At 45.8% G+C, this 24,588-nt stretch overlaps 1 pseudogene; it reads left to right on the top strand.

Moving 5' to 3' along the window:
• LOC135538419 (bifunctional heparan sulfate N-deacetylase/N-sulfotransferase 4-like) overlaps positions 1–24,588 on the top strand; it is an 85,836-nt pseudogene that overhangs the window by 13,817 nt on the left and 47,431 nt on the right.

The raw sequence follows: 24,588 nt of genomic DNA, 5'->3' as shown, positions 1-24,588 counted from the left end.
CTGCCTCACTGACCAGGTTAATATTATTATTATTATGGGGAAGGGAGACCTGTCTCCTCTCACTGACCAGGTTAATATTATTATTATTATGGGGAAGGGAGACCTGTCTCACTGACCAGGTTAATATTATTATTATTATGGGGAAGGGAGACCTGTCTCACTGACCAGGTTAATATTATTATTATTATGGGGAAGGAGACCTGTCTCACTGACCAGGTTAATATTATTATTATTATGGGGAAGGGAGACCTGTCTCCTCTCACTGACCAGGTTAATATTATTATTATTATGGGGAAGGGAGACCTGCCTCCTCTCACTGACCAGGTTAATATTATTATTATTATGGGGAAGGGAGACCTGCCTCCTCTCACTGACCAGGTTAATATTATTATTATTATGGGGAAGGGAGACCTGTCTCCTCTCACTGACCAGGTTAATATTATTATTATTATGGGGAAGGGAGACCTGTCTCACTGACCAGGTTAATATTATTATTATTATGGGGAAGGGAGACCTGTCTCACTGACCAGGTTAATATTATTATTATTATGGGGAAGGGAGACCTGCCTCCTCTCACTGACCAGGTTAATATTATTATTATTATGGGGAAGGGAGACCTGTCTCACTGACCAGGTTAATATTATTATTATTATGGGGAAGGGAGACCTGTCTCACTGACCAGGTTAATATTATTAGTATTATGGGGAAGGGAGACCTGTCTCCTCTCACTGACCAGGTTAATATTATTATTATTATGGGGAAGGGAGACCTGTCTCACTGACCAGGTTAATATTATTATTATTATGGTGAAGGGAGACCTGTCTCACTGACCAGGTTAATATTATTATTATTATGGGGAAGGGAGACCTGCCTCACTGACCAGGTTAATATTATTATTATTATGGGGAAGGGAGACCTGTCTCACTGACCAGATTAATATTATTATTATTATGGGGAAGGGAGACCTGTCTCCTCTCACTGACCAGGTTAATATTATTATTATTATGGGGAAGGGAGACCTGTCTCACTGACCAGGTTAATATTATTATTATTATGGGGAAGGGAGACCTGTCTCCTCTCACTGACCAGGTTAATATTATTATTATTATGGGGAAGGGAGACCTGTCTCCTCTCACTGACCAGGTTAATATTATTATTATTATGGGGAAGGGAGACCTGCCTCCTCTCACTGACCAGGTTAATATTATTATTATTATGGGGAAGGGAGACCTGTCTCCTCTCACTGACCAGGTTAATATTATTATTATTATGGGGAAGGGAGACCTGTCTCACTGACCAGGTTAATATTATTATTATTATGGGGAAGGGAGACCTGTCTCCTCTCACTGACCAGGTTAATATTATTATTATTATGGGGAAGGGAGACCTGCCTCACTGACCAGGTTAATATTATTATTATTATGGGGAAGGGAGACCTGCCTCACTGACCAGGTTAATATTATTATTATTATGGGGAAGGGAGACCTGCCTCCTCTCACTGACCAGGTTAATATTATTATTATTATGGGGAAGGGAGACCTGTCTCACTGACCAGGTTAATATTATTATTATTATGGGGAAGGGAGACCTGTCTCACTGACCAGGTTAATATTATTAGTATTATGGGGAAGGGAGACCTGTCTCCTCTCACTGACCAGGTTAATATTATTATTATTATGGGGAAGGGAGACCTGTCTCACTGACCAGGTTAATATTATTATTATTATGGGGAAGGGAGACCTGTCTCACTGACCAGGTTAATATTATTATTATTATGGGGAAGGGAGACCTGCCTCACTGACCAGGTTAATATTATTATTATTATGGGGAAGGGAGACCTGTCTCACTGACCAGGTTAATATTATTATTATTATGGGGAAGGGAGACCTGTCTCACTGACCAGGTTAATATTATTATTATTATGGGGAAGGGAGACCTGTCTCACTGACCAGGTTAATATTATTATTATTATGGGGAAGGGAGACCTGCCTCCTCTCACTGACCAGGTTAATATTAGTATTATTATGGGGAAGGGAGACCTGCCTCACTGACCAGGTTAATATTATTATTATTATGGGGAAGGGAGACCTGTCTCCTCTCACTGACCAGGTTAATATTATTATTATTATGGGGAAGGGAGACCTGCCTCACTGACCAGGTTAATATTATTATTATTATTATGGGGAAGGGAGACCTGCCTCCTCTCACTGACCAGGTTAATAGTATTATTATTATGGGGAAGGGAGACCTGTCTCCTCTCACTGACCAGGTTAATATTATTATTATTATGGGGAAGGGAGACCTGCCTCACTGACCAGGTTAATATTATTATTATTATGGGGAAGGGAGACCTGTCTCACTGACCAGGTTCATATTATTATTATTATGGGGAAGGGAGACCTGCCTCACTGACCAGGTTAATATTATTATTATTATGGGGAAGGGAGACCTGTCTCACTGACCAGGTTAATATTATTATTATTATGGGGAAGGGAGACCTGCCTCCTCTCACTGACCAGGTTAATAGTATTATTATTATGGGGAAGGGAGACCTGTCTCACTGACCAGGTTAATATTATTATTATTATGGGGAAGGGAGACCTGTCTCCTCTCACTGACCAGGTTAATATTATTATTATTATGGGGAAGGGAGACCTGCCTCACTGACCAGGTTAATATTATTATTATTATGGGGAAGGGAGACCTGTCTCCTCTCTCTGACCAGGTTAATATTATTATTATTATGGGGAAGGGAGACCTGTCTCCTCTCACTGACCAGGTTAATATTATTATTATTATGGGGAAGGGAGACCTGTCTCCTCTCACTGACCAGGTTAATATTATTATTATTATGGGGAAGGGAGACCTGCCTCCTCTCACTGACCAGGTTAATATTATTATTATTATGGGGAAGGGAGACCTGTCTCCTCTCACTGACCAGGTTAATATTATTATTATTATGGGGAAGGGAGACCTGTCTCCTCTCACTGACCAGGTTAATATTATTATTATTATGGGGAAGGGAGACCTGCCTCCTCTCACTGACCAGGTTAATATTATTATTATTATGGGGAAGGGAGACCTGTCTCCTCTCACTGACCAGGTTAATATTATTATTATTATGGGGAAGGGAGACCTGTCTCACTGACCAGGTTAATATTATTATTATTATGGGGAAGGGAGACCTGTCTCCTCTCACTGACCAGGTTAATATTATTATTATTATGGGGAAGGGAGACCTGCCTCCTCTCACTGACCAGGTTAATATTATTATTATTATTATGGGGAAGGGAGACCTGCCTCACTGACCAGGTTAATATTATTATTATTATGGGGAAGGGAGACCTGCCTCACTGACCAGGTTAATATTATTATTATTATGGGGAAGGGAGACCTGTCTCACTGACCAGGTTAATATTATTATTATTATGGGGAAGGGAGACCTGTCTCCTCTCACTGACCAGGTTAATATTATTATTATTATGGGGAAGGGAGACCTGTCTCCTCTCACTGACCAGGTTAATATTATTATTATGGGGAAGGGAGACCTGTCTCACTGACCAGGTTAATATTATTATTATTATGGGGAAGGGAGACCTGTCTCACTGACCAGGTTAATATTATTATTATTATGGGGAAGGGAGACCTGTCTCACTGACCAGGTTAATATTATTATTATTATGGGGAAGGGAGACCTGCCTCCTCTCACTGACCAGGTTAATATTATTATTATTATGGGGAAGGGAGACCTGCCTCACTGACCAGGTTAATATTATTATTATTATGGGGAAGGGAGACCTGCCTCCTCTCACTGACCAGGTTAATATTATTATTATTATGGGGAAGAGAGACCTGCCTCACTGACCAGGTTAATATTATTATTATTATGGGGAAGGGAGACCTGTCTCACTGACCAGGTTAATATTATTATTATTATGGGGAAGGGAGACCTGTCTCCTCTCACTGACAAGGTTAATATTATTATTATTATGGGGAAGGGAGACCTGTCTCACTGACCAGGTTAATATTATTATTATTATGGGGAAGGGAGACCTGCCTCCTCTCACTGACCAGGTTAATATTATAATTATTATGGGGAAGGGAGACCTGTCTCACTGACCAGGTTAATATTATTATTATTATGGGGAAGGGAGACCTGTCTCACTGACCAGGTTAATATTATTATTATTATGGGGAAGGGAGACCTGTCTCCTCTCACTGACCAGGTTAATATTATTATTATTATGGGGAAGGGAGACCTGCCTCACTGACCAGGTTAATATTATTATTATTATGGGGAAGGGAGACCTGTCTCCTCTCACTGACCAGGTTAATATTATTATTATTATGGGGAAGGGAGACCTGTCTCACTGACCAGGTTAATATTATTATTATTATGGGGAAGGGAGACCTGCCTCCTCTCACTGACCAGGTTAATATTATTATGGGGAAGGGAGACCTGTCTCCTCTCACTGACCAGGTTAATATTATTATTATTATGGGGAAGGGAGACCTGCCTCCTCTCACTGACCAGGTTAATATTATTATTATTATGGGGAAGGGAGACCTGCCTCACTGACCAGGTTAATATTATTATTATTATGGGGAAGGGAGACCTGTCTCACTGACCAGGTTAATATTATTATTATTATGGGGAAGGGAGACCTGCCTCCTCTCACTGACCAGGTTAATATTATTATTATTATGGGGAAGGGAGACCTGTCTCCTCTCACTGACCAGGTTAATATTATTATTATTATGGGGAAGGGAGACCTGCCTCCTCTCACTGACCAGGTTAATATTATTATTATTATGGGGAAGGGAGACCTGTCTCACTGACCAGGTTAATATTATTATTATTATGGGGAAGGGAGACCTGTCTCCTCTCACTGACCAGGTTAATATTATTATTATTATGGGGAAGGGAGACCTGCCTCACTGACCAGGTTAATATTATTATTATTATGGGGAAGGGAGACCTGTCTCCTCTCACTGACCAGGTTAATATTATTATTATTATGGGGAAGGGAGACCTGTCTCACTGACCAGGTTAATATTATTATTATTATGGGGAAGGGAGACCTGCCTCCTCTCACTGACCAGGTTAATATTATTATTATTATGGGGAAGGGAGACCTGTCTCCTCTCACTGACCAGGTTAATATTATTATTATTATGGGGAAGGGAGACCTGTCTCCTCTCACTGACCAGGTTAATATTATTATTATTATGGGGAAGGGAGACCTGTCTCCTCTCACTGACCAGGTTAATATTATTATTATTATGGGAAAGGGAGACCTGCCTCCTCTCACTGACCAGGTTAATATTATTATTATTATGGGGAAGGGAGACCTGTCTCACTGACCAGGTTAATATTATTATTATTATGGGGAAGGGAGACCTGTCTCACTGACCAGGTTAATATTATTATTATTATGGGGAAGGGAGACCTGCTTCCTCTCACTGACCAGGTTAATATTGATATAATTTTATGATTCATTTGAATATTTAACCTTTTTCATGGAGATCTGCTTACGTTGCGAAATTTCAGTAACTTTCCAAAATTGTTCCAAAAACTGTCTGTTTGAGGATTCTCGTAATCAGCAGGGAACAAGCAGGAAGTCAGTAATCCTGCAACCAAAACCAGGGATTTCAAGACAATTTCCTGGAATGTTGCAACCTAAAGTCCAAAAGACTGCTGACCAGCTTCTACCCCCAAAACAGTAGACTGCTGAACAGCTTCTACCCCTGAAACAGTAGACTGCTGAACAGCTTCTACCCCCAACACAGTAGACTGCTGAACAGCTTCTACCCCTGAAACAGTAGACTGCTGAACAGCTTCTACCCCCAAAACAGTAGACTGCTGAACAGCTTCTACCCCTGAAACAGTAGACTGCTGAACAGCTTCTACCCCCAAAACAGTAGACTGCTGAACAGCTTCTACCCCCAAAACAGTAGACTGCTGAACAGCTTCTACCCCCAACACAGTAGACTGCTGAACAGCTTCTACCCCTGAAACAGTAGACTGCTGAACAGCTTCTACCCCCAACACAGTAGACTGCTGAACAGCTTCTACCCCCAACACAGTAGACTGCTGAACAGCTTCTACCCCTGAAACAGTAGACTGCTGAACAGCTTCTACCCCTGAAACAGTAGACTGCTGAACAGCTTCTACCCCTGAAACAGTAGACTGTTGAACAGCTTCTACCCCCAACACAGTAGACTGCTGAACAGCTTCTACCCCCAAAACAGTAGACTGCTGAACAGCTTCTACCCCCAACACAGTAGACTGCTGAACAGCTTCTACCCCTGAAACAGTAGACTGCTGAACAGCTTCTACCCCCAACACAGTAGACTGCTGAACAGCTTCTACCCCCAACACAGTAGACTGCTGAACAGCTTCTACCCCTGAAACAGTAGACTGCTGAACAGCTTCTACCCCTGAAACAGTAGACTGCTGAACAGCTTCTACCCCTGAAACAGTAGACTGTTGAACAGCTTCTACCCCCAACACAGTAGACTGCTGAACAGCTTCTACCCCCAAAACAGTAGACTGCTGAACAGCTTCTACCCCCAACACAGTAGACTGCTGAACAGCTTCTATCCCCAAAACAGTAGACTGCTGAACAGCTTCTACCCCCAACACAGTAGACTGCTGAACAGCTTCTACCCCTGAAACAGTAGACTGCTGAACAGCTTCTACCCCTGAAACAGTAGACTGCTGAACAGCTTCTACCCCCAACACAGTAGACTGCTGAACAGCTTCTACCCCTGAAACAGTAGACTGTTGAACAGCTTCTACCCCTGAAACAGTAGACTGTTGAACAGCTTCTACCCCCAAAACAGTAGACTGCTGAACAGCTTCTACCCCTGAAACAGTAGACTGCTGAACAGCTTCTACCCTGAAACAGTAGACTGTTGAACAGCTTCTACCCCTGAAACAGTAGACTGCTGAACAGCTTCTACCCCAAAACAGTAGACTGCTGAACAGCTTCTACCCCTGAAACAGTAGACTGCTGAACAGCTTCTACCCCTGAAACAGTAGACTGTTGAACAGCTTCTACCCCTGAAACAGTAGACTGCTGAACAGCTTCTACCCCCAACACAGTAGACTGCTGAACAGCTTCTACCCCCAAAACAGTAGACTGCTGAACAGCTTCTACCCCCAACACAGTAGACTGCTGAACAGCTTCTACCCCCGAAACAGTAGACTGCTGAACAGCTTCTACCCCTGAAACAGTAGACTGCTGAACAGCTTCTATCCCTGAAACAGTAGACTGTTGAACAGCTTCTACCCTGAAACAGAAGACTGCTGAACAGCTTCTACCCTGAAACAGTAGACTGTTGAACAGCTTCTACCCCCAAAACAGTAGACTGCTGAACAGCTTCTACCCCCAAAACAGTAGACTGTTGAACAGCTTCTACCCCTGAAACAGTAGACTGCTGAACAGCTTCTACCCCCAACACAGTAGACTGCTGAACAGCTTCTACCCCCGAAACAGAAGACTGCTGAACAGCTTCTATCCCTGAAACAGTAGACTGTTGAACAGCTTCTACCCCTGAAACAGTAGACTGCTGAACAGCTTCTACCCCTGAAACAGAAGACTGCTGAACAGCTTCTATCCCTGAAACAGTAGACTGTTGAACAGCTTCTACCCCCAAAACAGTAGACTGCTGAACAGCTTCTACCCCCAAAACAGTAGACTGCTGAACAGCTTCTACCCCCAAAACAGTAGACTGCTGAACAGCTTCTACCCCCAAAACAGTAGACTGCTGAACAGCTTCTACCCCTGAAACAGTAGACTGCTGAACAGCTTCTACCCCCAACACAGTAGACTGCTGAACAGCTTCTACCCCCAAAACAGTAGACTGCTGAACAGCTTCTACCCCCAACACAGTAGACTGCTGAACAGCTTCTACCCCCGAAACAGTAGACTGCTGAACAGCTTCTACCCCTGAAACAGTAGACTGCTGAACAGCTTCTATCCCTGAAACAGTAGACTGTTGAACAGCTTCTACCCCTGAAACAGAAGACTGCTGAACAGCTTCTACCCCTGAAACAGTAGACTGTTGAACAGCTTCTACCCCCAAAACAGTAGACTGCTGAACAGCTTCTACCCCCAAAACAGTAGACTGTTGAACAGCTTCTACCCCTGAAACAGTAGACTGCTGAACAGCTTCTACCCCCAACACAGTAGACTGCTGAACAGCTTCTACCCCCGAAACAGAAGACTGCTGAACAGCTTCTATCCCTGAAACAGTAGACTGTTGAACAGCTTCTACCCCTGAAACAGTAGACTGCTGAACAGCTTCTACCCCTGAAACAGAAGACTGCTGAACAGCTTCTATCCCTGAAACAGTAGACTGTTGAACAGCTTCTACCCCCAAAACAGTAGACTGCTGAACAGCTTCTACCCCCAAAACAGTAGACTGCTGAACAGCTTCTACCCCCAAAACAGTAGACTGCTGAACAGCTTCTACCCCAAAACAGTAGACTGCTGAACAGCTTCTACCCCTGAAACAGTAGACTGCTGAACAGCTTCTACCCCCAAAACAGTAGACTGCTGAACAGCTTCTACCCCCAAAACAGTAGACTGCTGAACAGCTTCTACCCCCGAAACAGAAGACTGCTGAACAGCTTCTATCCCTGAAACAGTAGACTGTTGAACAGTTTCTACCCCTGAAACAGTAGACTGCTGAACAGCTTCTACCCCTGAAACAGAAGACTGCTGAACAGCTTCTACCCCTGAAACAGAAGACTGCTGAACAGCTCCTACCCCTGAAACAGAAGACTGCTGAACAGCTTCTATCCCTGAAACAGTAGACTGTTGAACAGCTTCTACCCCCAAAACAGTAGACTGCTGAACAGCTTCTACCCCCAAAACAGTAGACTGCTGAACAGCTTCTACCCCCAAAACAGTAGACTGCTGAACAGCTTCTACCCCCAAAACAGTAGACTGCTGAACAGCTTCTACCCCTGAAACAGTAGACTGCTGAACAGCTTCTACCCCCAAAACAGTAGACTGCTGAACAGCTTCTACCCCCAAAACAGTAGACTGCTGAACAGCTTCTACCCCCAAAACAGTAGACTGCTGAACAGCTTCTACCCCCAAAACATTAGACTGCTGACCAGCTTCTACCCCCAAAACAGTAGACTGCTGAACAGCTTCTACCCCTGAAACAGTAGACTGCTGAACAGCTTCTACCATCAAAACAGTAGACTGTTGAACAGCTTCTACCCCCAAAACAGTAGACTGCTGAACAGCTTCTACCCCCAAAACAGTAGACTGCTGAACAGCTTCTACCCCCAAAACAGTAGACTGCTGAACAGCTTCTACCCCCAAAACAGTAGACTGCTGAACAGCTTCTACCCCAAAACAGTAGACTGTTGAACAGCTTCTACCCCCAAAACAGTAGACTGCTGAACAGCTTCTACCCCCAAAACAGTAGACTGCTGAACAGCTTCTACCCCCAAAACAGTAGACTGCTGAACAGCTTCTACCCCCAAAACAGTGGACTGCTGAACAGCTTCTACCCCTGAAACAGTAGACTGCTGAACAGCTTCTACCCCCAAAACAGTAGACTGCTGAACAGCTTCTACCCCTGAAACAGTAGACTGCTGACCAGCTTCTACCCCTGAAACAGTAGACTGTTGAACAGCTTCTACCCCTGAAACAGTAGACTGCTGAACAGTTTCTACCCCCAAAACAGTAGACTGTTGAACAGCTTCTACCCCCAAAACAGTAGACTGCTGAACAGCTTCTACCCCCAACACAGTAGACTGCTGACCAGCTTCTACCCCTGAAACAGTAGACTGTTGAACAGCTTCTACCCCTGAAACAGTAGACTGCTGACCAGCTTCTACCCCTGAAACAGTAGACTGCTGAACAGCTTCTACCCCCAAAACAGTAGACTGCTGAACAGCTTCTACCCCCAAAACAGTAGACTGTTGAACAGCTTCTACCCCTGAAACAGTAGACTGTTGAACAGCTTCTACCCCCAAAACAGTAGACTGCTGAACAGCTTCTACCCCTGAAACAGTAGACTGCTGAACAGCTTCTACCCCCAACACAGTAGACTGCTGAACAGCTTCTACCCACAACACAGTAGACTGTTGAACAGCTTCTACCCCCAACACAGTAGACTGTTGAACAGCTTCTACCCCCAACACAGTAGACTGCTGAACAGCTTCTACCCCCAAAACAGAAGACTGCTGAACAGCTTCTACCCCCAAAACAGTAGACTGCTGAACAGCTTCTACCCCCAAAACAGTAGACTGCTGAACAGCTTCTACCCCCAACACAGTAGACTGCTGAACAGCTTCTACCCCCAAAACAGTAGACTGCTGAACAGCTTCTACCCCCAACACAGTAGACTGCTGAACAGCTTCTACCCCCAACACAGTAGACTGCTGAACAGCTTCTACCCCTGAAACAGTAGACTGCTGAACAGCTTCTACCCCCAAAACAGAAGACTGCTGAACAGCTTCTACCCCCAAAACAGAAGACTGCTGAACAGCTTCTACCCCTGAAACAGTAGACTGCTGAACAGCTTCTACCCCCAACACAGTAGACTGCTGAACAGCTTCTACCCCCAACACAGTAGACTGCTGAACAGCTTCTACCCCTGAAACAGTAGACTGCTGAACAGCTTCTACCCCCAAAACAGTAGACTGCTGAACAGCTTCTACCCCCAACACAGTAGACTGCTGAACAGCTTCTACCCCTGAAACAGTAGACTGCTGAACAGCTTCTACCCCCAAAACAGTAGACTGCTGAACAGCTTCTACCCCTGAAACAGTAGACTGCTGAACAGCTTCTACCCCTGAAACAGTAGACTGCTGAACAGCTTCTACCCCCAACACAGTAGACTGCTGAACAGCTTCTACCCCTGAAACAGTAGACTGCTGAACAGCTTCTACCCCCAAAACAGTAGACTGCTGAACAGCTTCTACCCCTGAAACAGTAGACTGCTGAACAGCTTCTACCCCTGAAACAGTAGACTGTTGAACAGCTTCTACCCCCAACACAGTAGACTGCTGAACAGCTTCTACCCCTGAAACAGTAGACTGCTGAACAGCTTCTACCCCTGAAACAGTAGACTGTTGAACAGCTTCTACCCCCAAAACAGTAGACTGTTGAACAGCTTCTACCCCCAAAACAGTAGACTGCTGAACAGCTTCTACCCCTGAAACAGTAGACTGCTGAACAGCTTCTACCCCTGAAACAGTAGACTGCTGAACAGCTTCTACCCCTGAAACAGTAGACTGCTGAACAGCTTCTACCCCTGAAACAGTAGACTGCTGAACAGCTTCTACCCCCAACACAGTAGACTGCTGAACAGCTTCTACCCCTGAAACAGTAGACTGCTGAACAGCTTCTACCCCCAAAACAGTAGACTGCTGAACAGCTTCTACCCCTGAAACAGTAGACTGCTGAACAGCTTCTACCCCTGAAACAGTACACTGCTGAACAGCTTCTACCCCTGAAACAGTAGACTGCTGAACAGCTTCTACCCCTGAAACAGTAGACTGCTGAACAGCTTCTACCCCTGAAACAGTAGACTGCTGAACAGCTTCTACCCCTGAAACAGTAGACTGTTGAACAGCTTCTACCATCAAAACAGTAGACTGTTGAACAGCTTCTACCCCCAAAACAGTAGACTGTTGAACAGCTTCTACCCCCAAAACAGTAGACTGTTGAACAGCTTCTACCCCCAAAACAGTAGACTGCTGAACAGCTTCTACCCCTGAAACAGTAGACTGCTGAACAGCTTCTACCCCCAACACAGTAGACTGCTGAACAGCTTCTACCCCCAAAACAGAAGACTGTTGACCAGCTTCTACCCCCAACACAGTAGACTGCTGAACAGCTTCTACCCCTGAAACAGTAGACTGCTGAACAGCTTCTACCCCCAAAACAGTAGACTGTTGAACAGCTTCTACCCCTGAAACAGTAGACTGCTGAACAGCTTCTACCCCTGAAACAGTAGACTGCTGAACAGCTTCTACCCCCAAAACAGTAGACTGCTGAACAGCTTCTACCCCCAAAACAGAAGACTGTTGACCAGCTTCTACCCCCAACACAGTAGACTGCTGAACAGCTTCTACCCCCAAAACAGTAGACTGCTGAACAGCTTCTACCCCCAAAACAGAAGACTGTTGACCAGCTTCTACCCCCAACACAGTAGACTGCTGAACAGCTTCTACCCCTGAAACAGAAGACTGTTGAACAGCTTCTACCCCTGAAACAGTAGACTGTTGAACAGCTTCTACCCCCAAAACAGTAGACTGCTGAACAGCTTCTACCCCCAAAACAGTAGACTGCTGAACAGCTTCTACCCCCAAAACAGTAGACTGTTGAACAGCTTCTACCCCTGAAACAGTAGACTGCTGAACAGCTTCTACCCCCAAAACAGTAGACTGCTGAACAGCTTCTACCCCCAAAACAGTAGACTGCTGAACAGCTTCTACCCCCAAAACAGTAGACTGTTGAACAGCTTCTACCCCTGAAACAGTAGACTGCTGAACAGCTTCTACCCCCAAAACAGTAGACTGCTGAACAGCTTCTACCCCCAAAACAGTAGACTGCTGAACAGCTTCTACCCCCAAAACAGTAGACTGTTGAACAGCTTCTACCCCCAACACAGTAGACTGTTGAACAGCTTCTACCCCCAAAACAGTAGACTGCTGACCAGCTTCTACCCCTGAAACAGTAGACTGCTGAACAGCTTCTACCCCCAACACAGTAGACTGCTGAACAGCTTCTACCCCTGAAACAGTAGACTGCTGAACAGCTTCTACCCCCAAAACAGTAGACTGTTGAACAGCTTCTACCCCTGAAACAGTAGACTGCTGAACAGCTTCTACCCCTGAAACAGTAGACTGCTGAACAGCTTCTACCCCCAAAACAGTAGACTGCTGAACAGCTTCTACCCCTGAAACAGTAGACTGTTGAACAGCTTCTACCCCCAAAACAGTAGACTGCTGAACAGCTTCTACCCCCAAAACAGTAGACTGTTGAACAGCTTCTACCTCCAACACAGTAGACTGTTGAACAGCTTCTACCCCCAAAACAGTAGACTGCTGAACAGCTTCTACCCCCAAAACAGTAGACTGTTGAACAGCTTCTACCCCTGAAACAGTAGACTGCTGAACAGCTTCTACCCCCAAAACAGTAGACTGCTGAACAGCTTCTACCCCCAAAACAGTAGACTGTTGAACAGCTTCTACCCCCAACACAGTAGACTGCTGAACAGCTTCTACCCCCAAAACAGTAGACTGCTGAACAGCTTCTACCCCTGAAACAGTAGACTGCTGAACAGCTTCTACCCCCAAAACAGTAGACTGTTGAACAGCTTCTACCCCCAAAACAGTAGACTGCTGACCAGCTTCTACCCCCAAAACAGTAGACTGCTGACCAGCTTCTACCCCCAAAACAGTAGACTGTTGAACAGCTTCTACCCCTGAAACAGTAGACTGTTGAACAGCTTCTACCCCCAAAACAGTAGACTGCTGACCAGCTTCTACCCCTGAAACAGTAGACTGCTGAACAGCTTCTACCCCTGAAACAGTAGATTGCTGAACAGCTTCTACCCCCAACACAGTAGACTGCTGAACAGCTTCTACCCCTGAAACAGTAGACTGCTGAACAGCTTCTACCCCAGAAACAGTAGACTGTTGAACAGCTTCTACCCCTGAAACAGTAGACTGTTGAACAGCTTCTACCCCTGAAACAGTAGACTGCTGAACAGCTTCTACCCCCAACACAGTAGACTGTTGAACAGCTTCTACACCCAAAACAGAAGACTGCTGAACAGCTTCTACCCCCAAAACAGTAGACTGCTGAACAGCTTCTACCCCTGAAACAGTAGACTGCTGAACAGCTTCTAACCCCAAAACAGAAGACTGCTGAACAGCTTCTACCCCCAAAACAGAAGACTGCTGAACAGCTTCTACCCCCAAAACAGTAGACTGCTGAACAGCTTCTACCCCCAAAACAGTAGACTGTTGAACAGCTTCTACCCCTGAAACAGTAGACTGTTGAACAGCTTCTATCCCCAAAACAGTAGACTGCTGAACAGCTTCTACCATCAACACAGTAGACTGCTGACCAGCTTCTATCCCCAAAACAGTAGACTGCTGACCAGCTTCTACCCCTGAAACAGTAGACTGCTGAACAGCTTCTACCCCCAAAACAGTAGACTGCTGAACAGCTTCTACCCCCAAAACAGTAGACTGCTGAACAGCTTCTACCCCTGAAACAGTAGACTGTTGAACAGCTTCTACCCCTGAAACAGTAGACTGCTGAACAGCTTCTACCCACAACACAGTAGACTGTTGAACAGCTTCTACCCCCAAAACAGTAGACTGCTGAACAGCTTCTACCCCTGAAACAGTAGACTGCTGAACAGCTTCTACCCCCAACACAGTAGACTGCTGAACAGCTTCTACCCCCAAAACAGTAGACTGCTGAACAGTTTCTACCCCTGAAACAGTAGACTGCTGAACAGCTTCTACCCCCAAAACAGTAGACTGCTGAACAGCTTCTACCCCCAAAACAGTAGACTGTTGAACAGCTTCTACCCCTGAAACATTAGACTGCTGAACAGCTTCTACCCCTGAAACAGTAGACTGCTGAACAGCTTCTACCCCCAACACAGTAGACTGTTGAACAGCTTCTACCCCTGAAACAGTAGACTGCTGAACAGCTTCTACCCCTGAAACAGTAGACTGTTGAACAGCTTCTACCCCCAACACAGTAGACTGCTGAACAGCTTCTACCCCCAACACAGTAGACTGCTGAACAGCTTCTACCCCTGAAACAGTAGACTGCTGAACAGCTTCTACCCCCAACACAGTAGACTGCTGAACAGCTTCTACCCCCAACACAGCAGACTGCTGACCAGCTTCTACCCCCAACACAGTAGACTGCTGAACAGCTTCTACCCCTGAAACAGTAGACTGCTGAACAGCTTCTACCCCTGAAACAGTAGACTGTTGAACAGCTTCTAGCCCTGAAACAGTAGACTGCTGAACAGCTTCTACCCCTGAAACAGTAGACTGTTGAACAGCTTCTACCCCCAAAACAGTAGACTGTTGAACAGCTTCTACCCCTGAAACAGTAGACTGCTGAACAGCTTCTACCCCTGAAACAGTAGACTGCTGAACAGCTTCTACCCCAAAACAGTAGACTGTTGAACAGCTTCTACCCCTGAAACAGTAGACTGCTGAACAGCTTCTACCCCCAACACAGTAGACTGTTGAACAGCTTCTATCTCCAACACAGTAGACTGTTGAACAGCTTCTACCCCCAACACAGTAGACTGCTGAACAGCTTCTACCCCTGAAACAGTAGACTGCTGAACAGCTTCTACCCCTGAAACAGTAGACTGCTGAACAGCTTCTACCCCTGAAACAGTAGACTGCTGAACAGCTTCTACCCCTGAAACAGTAGACTGCTGAACAGCTTCTACCCCTGAAACAGTAGACTGTTGAACAGCTTCTACCCCCAACACAGTAGACTGCTGAACAGCTTCTACCCCTGAAACAGTAGACTGCTGAACAGCTTCTACCCCCAAAACAGTAGACTGTTGAACAGCTTCTACCCCTGAAACAGTAGACTGCTGAACAGCTTCTACCCCCAACACAGTAGACTGTTGAACAGCTTCTATCTCCAACACAGTAGACTGTTGAACAGCTTCTACCCCCAACACAGTAGACTGCTGAACAGCTTCTACCCCTGAAACAGTAGACTGCTGAACAGCTTCTACCCCTGAAACAGTAGACTGCTGAACAGCTTCTACCCCTGAAACAGTAGACTGCTGAACAGCTTCTACCCCTGAAACAGTAGACTGCTGAACAGCTTCTACCCCTGAAACAGTAGACTGTTGAACAGCTTCTACCCCCAACACAGTAGACTGCTGAACAGCTTCTACCCCTGAAACAGTAGACTGCTGAACAGCTTCTACCCCCAAAACAGTAGACTGCTGAACAGCTTCTACCCCTGAAACAGTAGACTGTTGAACAGCTTCTACCCCCAACACAGAAGCTACCGCACGTTGCCGTGGTTACATCTAAAATCACAAAGGACCTGTAACACATCAAAAGCCAACCGCACGTTGCCGTGGTTACGTCACAACAGAAGTGTAACAAGCTGTTTTACGTTGTTCTCTTTTTTTCAAAGGGGCGTGGTCGCTACATCCTGGTCATCTACGAGAGTCTGTTGAAGTACGCCCACACTGACCCCGGGAACAGACAGCTGCTACACCAGGTACAGACATACTGACCCCGGGAACAGACAGCTGCTACACCAGGTACAGACACACTGACCCCTGGAACAGACACACTGACCCCTGGAACAGACACACTGACCCCGGGAACAGACACATTGACCCGTGGAACAGACACACTGACCCCTGGAACAGACACACTGACCCCGGGAACAGACACACTGACCCCGGGAACAGACAGCTGCTACACCAGGTACAGACACACTGACCCCGGGAACAGACAGCTGCTACACCAGGTACAGACACGCTGACCCCTGGAACAGACACACTGACCCCTGGAACAGACACACTGACCCCTGGAACAGACACACTGACCCCTGGAACAGACACACTGACCCCTGGAACAGACACATTGACCCCTGGAACAGACACACTGACCCCTGGAACAGACACACTGACCCCTGGAACAGACACACTGACCCCTGGAACAGACACACTGACCCCTGGAACAGACACACTGACCCCTGGAACAGACACACTGACCCCTGGAACAGACACAATGACCCCTGGAACAGACACACTGACCCCTGGAACAGACACACTGACCCCTGGAACAGACACACTGACCCCTGGAACAGACACACTGACCCCTGGAACAGACACGCTGACCCCTGGAACAGACACACTGACCCCTGGAACAGACACAATGACCCCTGGAACAGACACATTGACCCCTGGAACAGACACACTGACCCCTGGAACAGACACACTGACCCCTGGAACAGACACACTTACCCCTGAAACAGACACACTGACCCCTGGAACTGACACACTGACCCCTGGAACAGACATGCTGACCCCTGGAACAGACACACTGACCCCTGGAACAGACACGCTGACCCCTGGAACAGACACACTGACCCCTGGAACAGACACAATGACCCCTGGAACAGACACATTGACCCCTGGAACAGACACAATGACCCCTGGAACAGACACACTACCCCCTGGAACAGACACACTGACCCCTGGAACAGACACACTGACCCCTGGAACAGACACACTGACCCCTGGAACAGACACACTGACCCCTGGAACAGACACACTGACCCCTGGAACAGACACACTGACCCCTGGAACAGACACACTGACCCCTGGAACAGACACACTGACCCCTGGAACAGACACACTGACCCCTGGAACAGACACGCTGACCCATGGAACAGACACGCTGACCCCTGGAACAGACACGCTGACCCCTGGAACAGACACGCTGACCCCTGGAACAGACACGCTGACCCCTGGAACAGACACACTGACCCCTGGAACAGACAGCTGTTGAACGATCACTAACGTTCGTCTGGTTGTCAGCTAACATTAACTAACATTCACTAACGTTCGTCTGGTTGTCAGCTAACATTAACTAACGTTCGTCTGGTTGTCAGCTAACATTAACTAACGTTCGTCTGGTTGTCAACTAACATTAACTAACGTTCGTCTGGTTGTCAGCTAACATTAACTAACGTTCGTCTGGTTGTCAACTAACATTAACTAACGTTCGTCTGGTTGTCAGCTAACATTAACTAACATTCACTAACGTTTGTCTGGTTGTCAGCTAACATTAACTAACGTTCGTCTGGTTGTCAACTAACATTAACTAACGTTCTTCTGGTTGTCAGCTAACATTAACTAACATTCACTAACGTTTGTCTGGTTGTCAGCTAACATTAACTAACGTTCGTCTGGTTGTCAACTAACATTAACTAACGTTCGTCTGGTTGTCAGCTAACATTAACTAACATTCACTAACGTTTGTCTGGTTGTCAACTAACGTTCGTCTGGTTGTCAGCTAAAATTAACTAACATTCACTAACGTTCGTCTGGTTGTCAACTAACGTTTGTCTGGTTGTCAGCTAACATTAACTAACATTCACTAACGTTCGTCTGGTTGTCAACTAACATTAACTAACGTTCGTCTGGTTGTCAGCTAACGTTCACTAACGTTCGTCTGGTTGTCAGCTAACATTAACTAACGTTCATCTGGTTGTCAGCTAACATTAACTAACATTCACTAACGTTCGTCTGGTTTTCAGCTAACAGTAACTAACGTTCATCTGGTTGTCAGCTAACATTAACTAACGTTCGTCTGGTTGTCAGCTAACGTTCACTAACGTTCATCTGGTTGTCAGCTAACATTCACTAACGTTCGTCTGGTTGTCAACTAACATTCACTAACGTCCGTCTGGTTGTCAGCTAACATTAACTAACGTTCGTCTGGTTGTCAGCTAACATTAACTAACGTTCATCTGGTTGTCAGCTAACATTAACTAACGTTCGTCTAGTTGTCAGCTAACATTAACTAACGTTCGTCTGGTTGTCAGCTAACATTAACTAACATTCACTAACGTTCGTCTGGTTGTCAGCTAACATTAACTAACGTTCACTAACGTTCGTCTGGTTGTCAACTAACATTAACTAACGTTCGTCTGGTTGTCAGCTAACGTTCGTCTGGTTGTCAGCTAACATTAACTAACGTTCACTAACGTTCGTCTGGTTGTCAATTAACATTAACTAACGTTCGTCTGGTTGTCAGCTAACGTTCGTCTGGTTGTCAGCTAACATTAACTGACGTTCGTCTGGTTTTCAGCTAACATTAACTAACGTTCGTCTGGTTGTCAGCTAACATTCACTAACGTTCGTCTGGTTGTCAACTAACATTCACTAACGTTCGTCTGGTTGTCAGCTAACATTAACTAACGTTCGTCTGGTTGTCAGCTAACATTAACTAACGTTCATCTGGTTGTCAGCTAACATTAACTAACGTTCGTCTAGTTGTCAGCTAACATTAACTAACGTTCGTCTGGTTGTCAGCTAACATTAACTAACGTTCGTCTGGTTGTCAACTAACATTCACTAACGTCCGTCTGGTTGTCAGCTAACATTAACTAACGTTCGTCTGGTTGTCAGCTAACATTAACTAACATTCACTAATGTTCGTCTGGTTGTCAGCTAACATTAACTAACGTTCACTAACGTTCGTCTGGTTGTCAGCTGCCTCTTGCCAAATGTTGTCCCTTGTTGTCCCCCAGTACTGTCTCCGTTATCGAGTCGGCATCATCACCTTCCACAGAGCCAATCAGAACTCTCCGCCCCTGCTGAATCTCCGGGGTCTTCCCCTGCTGCTACGGACCAATCAGGCGCTCCGAGACGCCTCTGTGATGTCACGTTCGCCCCTCCTCCACCTGACTCGGGCTGAGACGGACCGTGGACCACTCCCTGGTGATGACTGGACCACATTCTCCTCCAACCACTCCTCCTACCAGGCTGTTGTCCAGGCACGGCCCAGGGAGGAGGCCCCGGAGTGGGCAGCGGAGATAATCCAGTCCCTGGTTTCAGTCGGGGCCTACGGGCTACGGTGGTGTTGGATGCGGGGCATTTTGACGGTGTTCAAAGGGTCATCTTCGGACACGACCTGGGCTACTGGCTACACAGGCTCCTATTGATGGACGCTATCACTTACCTCACGGACAGGAAGTTGTCGTTGGGGTTGGAGCGTCACATCCTGGTGGATATAGATGACATCTTTGTTGGGAAGGAAGGAACACGCATGAACACCAAGGATGTTAAGGTAGGAGGAAACGGGGGGGGGCTCCATGAACACCAAGGATGTTAAGGTAGGAGGAAACGGGGGGGCTCCATGAACACCAAGGACGTTAAGGTAGGAGGGAGGGGGGGGCTCCATGAACACCAAGGATGTTAAGGTAGGAGGAAACGGTGGGGTGGGGGGCTCCATGAACACCAAGGATGTTAAGGTGGGGGGGGCTCCATGAACACCAAGGATGTTAAGGTAGGAGGAAACGGTGGGGTGGGGGGCTCCATGAACACCAAGGATGTTAAGGTGGGGGGCTCCATGAACACCAAGGATGTTAAGTTGGGGGGGGCTCCATGAACACCAAGGATGTTAAGGTAGGAGGAAACGGTGGGGGGGGCTCCATGAACACCAAGGATGTTAAGGTAGGAGGAAACAGGGGGGCTCCATGAACACCAAGGAAGTTAAGGTAGGAGGAAACAGGGGGGACTCCATGATCACCAAGGATGTTAAGGTAGGAGGAAATGGGGGGGGGGGGCTCCAAGCGGTGCAGTGTGTCTGAGATTAGACCAGGGCCTTTTGTTTGGCTCACTGCAGTGTGTATTAGTGTGTGTGACAGGGGAGAGGTGTGTTGCTCTGCAGTGTGTCTGAGATTAGACCAGGGCCTTTTGCTTGGCTCACTGCATCGATCCTGACACCACACAGCCTGCACTCTGGGGAGAAAGGTGTGTGTGTGTGTGTGTGTGTGTGTGTGTGTGTGTGTGTGTGTGTGTGTGTGTGTGTGTGTGTGTGTGTGTGTGTGTGTGTGTGTGTGTGCGTGTGTGCGTGTGTGCGTGTTTGCGTAGCTCTGTAGATTAGAATGTCACTACCTGTCAGTGTTTGACATTTTTCCGATAATGCATCAGAAATATGACCTTAACATCTAGGACCTTAGAGAGACAGGGGGGGGGTGGAGAGAGAGAAGGAGGTGAGGAAGGGAGGGAGGGAGGAACAGACACAGAAAGAGGAGGGGCGAGAGAGAGAGAGAGAGTGGGAGGGGAGGGGGACAGACACAGAGAGAGAAGGAGAGATTATACTAGCCTGCCCAACACGAGGATAGATGGAGAGAGGAGAGAGACAGACTGAGAGATAGAGAGAGAGATGGGGATAGATGGAGAGACAGACGTTGAGAGAGAGAGAGAGAGAGAGACGGGGATAGATGGAGAGAGGAGAGAAAGGGGAGGAGAGAGAGAGAGATGGGGATAGATGGAGAGAGGAGAGAGACTGAGAGAAAGCGAGAGAGACGGGATAGATGAGAGAGGAGAGACAGACAGAGAAAGAGAGAGAGACGGGGATAGATGGAGAGAGGAGAGACAGACTGAGAGAAAGAGAGAGAGACGGGGATAGATGGAGAGAGAAGAGACAGACTGAGAGAAAGAGACAAGAGAATGATACAGCCATTCATTCCTGCTGTATCAGCCTTCCTTTAAAATAAAACAGTTGTCTTCAGAGAATTTGACATTTTCACAGAGAGATTGAGAGAAGTATGGAAGTAGAGGGGGAGGAGAAATATGGGGGAGAGGGAAATGGAATGAGAGGGGGAGGAGAATGAGAGAGAAGGAGGAAGAGAGAAGAGAGAGGGGGGAGAGAGAGAAGAGAGGGGGAGAGAGAAGAGAGGGGAGAGGAGGGAAGGGGAAAGAGAGAGGAGAGAGGGGAAGAGAGAGAGGAGAAGAAAGGGGGAGAGAGAGAAGAGAGGAGGGAAGGGGGAGGAGAGAGAGGAGAGAAAGGGAAGGGGAGAGAAGAGAAGAGAGGGAAGAGGAGGGAAGGGGAAAGAGGAGAGGAAGGGGAGAGAAGAGAATAGAGGGAAGAGGAGGGAAGGGGAAAGAGAGGAGAGAAAGGGAAGGGGAGAGAAGAGAAGAGTTAGGGAAAGAGAGAAAGGGGAATGAGAGTGAGAGAAAGGGGAGGGGAGAGAAGAGAAGAGAGGGAAGAGGAGGGAAGGGGAAAGAGGAGAGGAAGGGGAGAGAAGAGAAGAGAGGGAAGAGGAGGGAAGGGGAAAGAGAGGAGAGAAAGGGAAGGAGAGAGGGGGGAAGGGGAAAGAGAGGAGAGAAAGGGAAGGAGAGAGGGGGAAGGGAAAGAGAGGAGAGAAAAGGAATGGGAGAGAAGAGAAGAGTTAGGGAAAGAGAGAAAGGGGAATGAGAGTGAGAGAAAGGGAAGGGGAGAGAAGAGAAGAGAGGGAAGAGGAGGGAATGGGAAAGTGAGGAGAGAAAGGGAAGGGGAGAGAAGAGAAGAGGGGGGAAAGAGAAAAAGGGGAATGAGAGAGATGAGAAAGAGGAGAGAGAGGAGAAGGGAGAGGATGGAAGGGGAAAGAGAGAGGAGAGAAAGGAGAGAGGAGAGAGATGAGAGAGAGGAGAGGGGAGAGGAGAGGAGGGAAGGGGAAAGAGAGAGGAGAGAGGGGAGAGAGAGGGGGGAGGAAAATGACACCCAAATCTAACTGCCTGATATTATTTTTTATTATTTCAAATGTAACCTTTATTTAACTATGCATAATATTGGTATCATTTGAAAGAAAACACTTTGAAGTTTGTGGAAATGTAAAATGAATGTAGGAGAATGTAACACATGAGATCTAACACACTCAGACATATCGAACACTCAGACATTTAGAACACTCGGACATTTAGAACACTCAGACATTTAGAACACCCGGACATTTAGAACACCCGGACATTTAGAACACTCAGACATTTAAAACACTCAGACATTTAGAACACCCGGACATTTAGAACACCCAGACATTTAAAACACTCAGACATTTAGAACACCCGGACATTTAGAACACCCAGACATTTAAAACACTCAGACATTTAGAACACCCGGACATTTAGAACACCCAGACATTTAAAACACTCAGACATTTAGAACACCCAAACATTTAAAACACTCAGACATTTAGAACACCCCAGACATTTAAAACACTCAGACATTTAGAACACTCTGACATTTAGAAAACTGAGAACATTTGGAACACTGAGAACATTTAGAACACTCCACATTTAGAACACTCAGGCATTTAGAACACTCCACATTTAGAACACTCAGGCATTTAGAACACTCCGGCATTTAGAACACTCAGAACATTTAGAAAACTCAGGCATTTAGAACACTCAGAACATTTAGAACACTCAGAACATTTAGAACACTCAGAGCATTTAGAACACTCAGGCATTTAGAACATTTAGAACACTCAGAACATTTAGAACACTCCACATTTAGAACACTCGGGCATTTAGAACAATCAGAACATTTAGAACACCCAGGCATTTTGAACACTCACAACATTATAACACTTAGACATTTAGAACACTCAGACCATTTAGAACACTCAGACCATTTAGAACACTCAGGCATTTAGAACACTCAGAATATTTAGAACACTCAGAACATTTAGAACACTCAGAACATTTAGAACACTCAGGCATTTAGAACATTTAGAACACTCAGAACATTTAGAACACTCCACATTTAGAACACTCAGGCATTTAGAACACCCAGACATTTAAAACACTCAGACATTTAGAACACCCAAACATTTAAAACACTCAGACATTTAGAACACCCCAGACATTTAAAACACTCAGACATTTAGAACACTCTGACATTTAGAAAACTGAGAACATTTGGAACACTGAGAACATTTAGAACACTCCACATTTAGAACACTCAGGCATTTAGAACACTCCACATTTAGAACACTCAGGCATTTAGAACACTCCGGCATTTAGAACACTCAGAACATTTAGAAAACTCAGGCATTTAGAACACTCAGAACATTTAGAACACTCAGAACATTTAGAACACTCAGAGCATTTAGAACACTCAGGCATTTAGAACATTTAGAACACTCAGAACATTTAGAACACTCCACATTTAGAACACTCGGGCATTTAGAACAATCAGAACATTTAGAACACCCAGGCATTTTGAACACTCACAACATTATAACACTTAGACATTTAGAACACTCAGACCATTTAGAACACTCAGACCATTTAGAACACTCAGGCATTTAGAACACTCAGAATATTTAGAACACTCAGAACATTTAGAACACTCAGAACATTTAGAACACTCAGGCATTTAGAACATTTAGAACACTCAGAACATTTAGAACACTCCACATTTAGAACACTCAGGCATTTAGAACACCCAGACATTTAAAACACTCAGACATTTAGAACACCCGGACATTTAGAACACCCAGACATTTAAAACACTCAGACATTTAGAACACCCGGACATTTAGAACACCCAGACATTTAAAACACTCAGAGATTTAGAACACCCAAACATTTAAAACACTCAGACATTTAGAACACCCCAGACATTTAAAACACTCTGACATTTAGAACACTCGGACATTTAGAACACTCTGACATTTAGAAAACTGAGAACATTTGGAACACTGAGAACATTTAGAACACTCCACATTTAGAACACTCAGGCATTTAGAACACTCCACATTTAGAACACGCAGGCATTTAGAACACTCCGGCATTTAGAACACTCAGAACATTTAGAAAACTCAGGCATTTAGAACACTCAGAACATTTAGAACACTCAGAACATTTAGAACACTCAGAGCATTTAGAACACTCAGGCATTTAGAACATTTAGAACACTCAGAACATTTAGAACACTCCACATTTAGAACACTCGGGCATTTAGAACAATCAGAACATTTAGAACACCCAGGCATTTTGAACACTCACAACATTATAACACTTAGACAT

This window comes from Oncorhynchus masou, unplaced genomic scaffold, assembly GCF_036934945.1.
Source record: "Oncorhynchus masou masou isolate Uvic2021 unplaced genomic scaffold, UVic_Omas_1.1 unplaced_scaffold_962, whole genome shotgun sequence".
NCBI lineage: Eukaryota > Metazoa > Chordata > Actinopteri > Salmoniformes > Salmonidae > Oncorhynchus > Oncorhynchus masou.
This window is presented reverse-complemented; position numbering and strand designations above follow the sequence as displayed.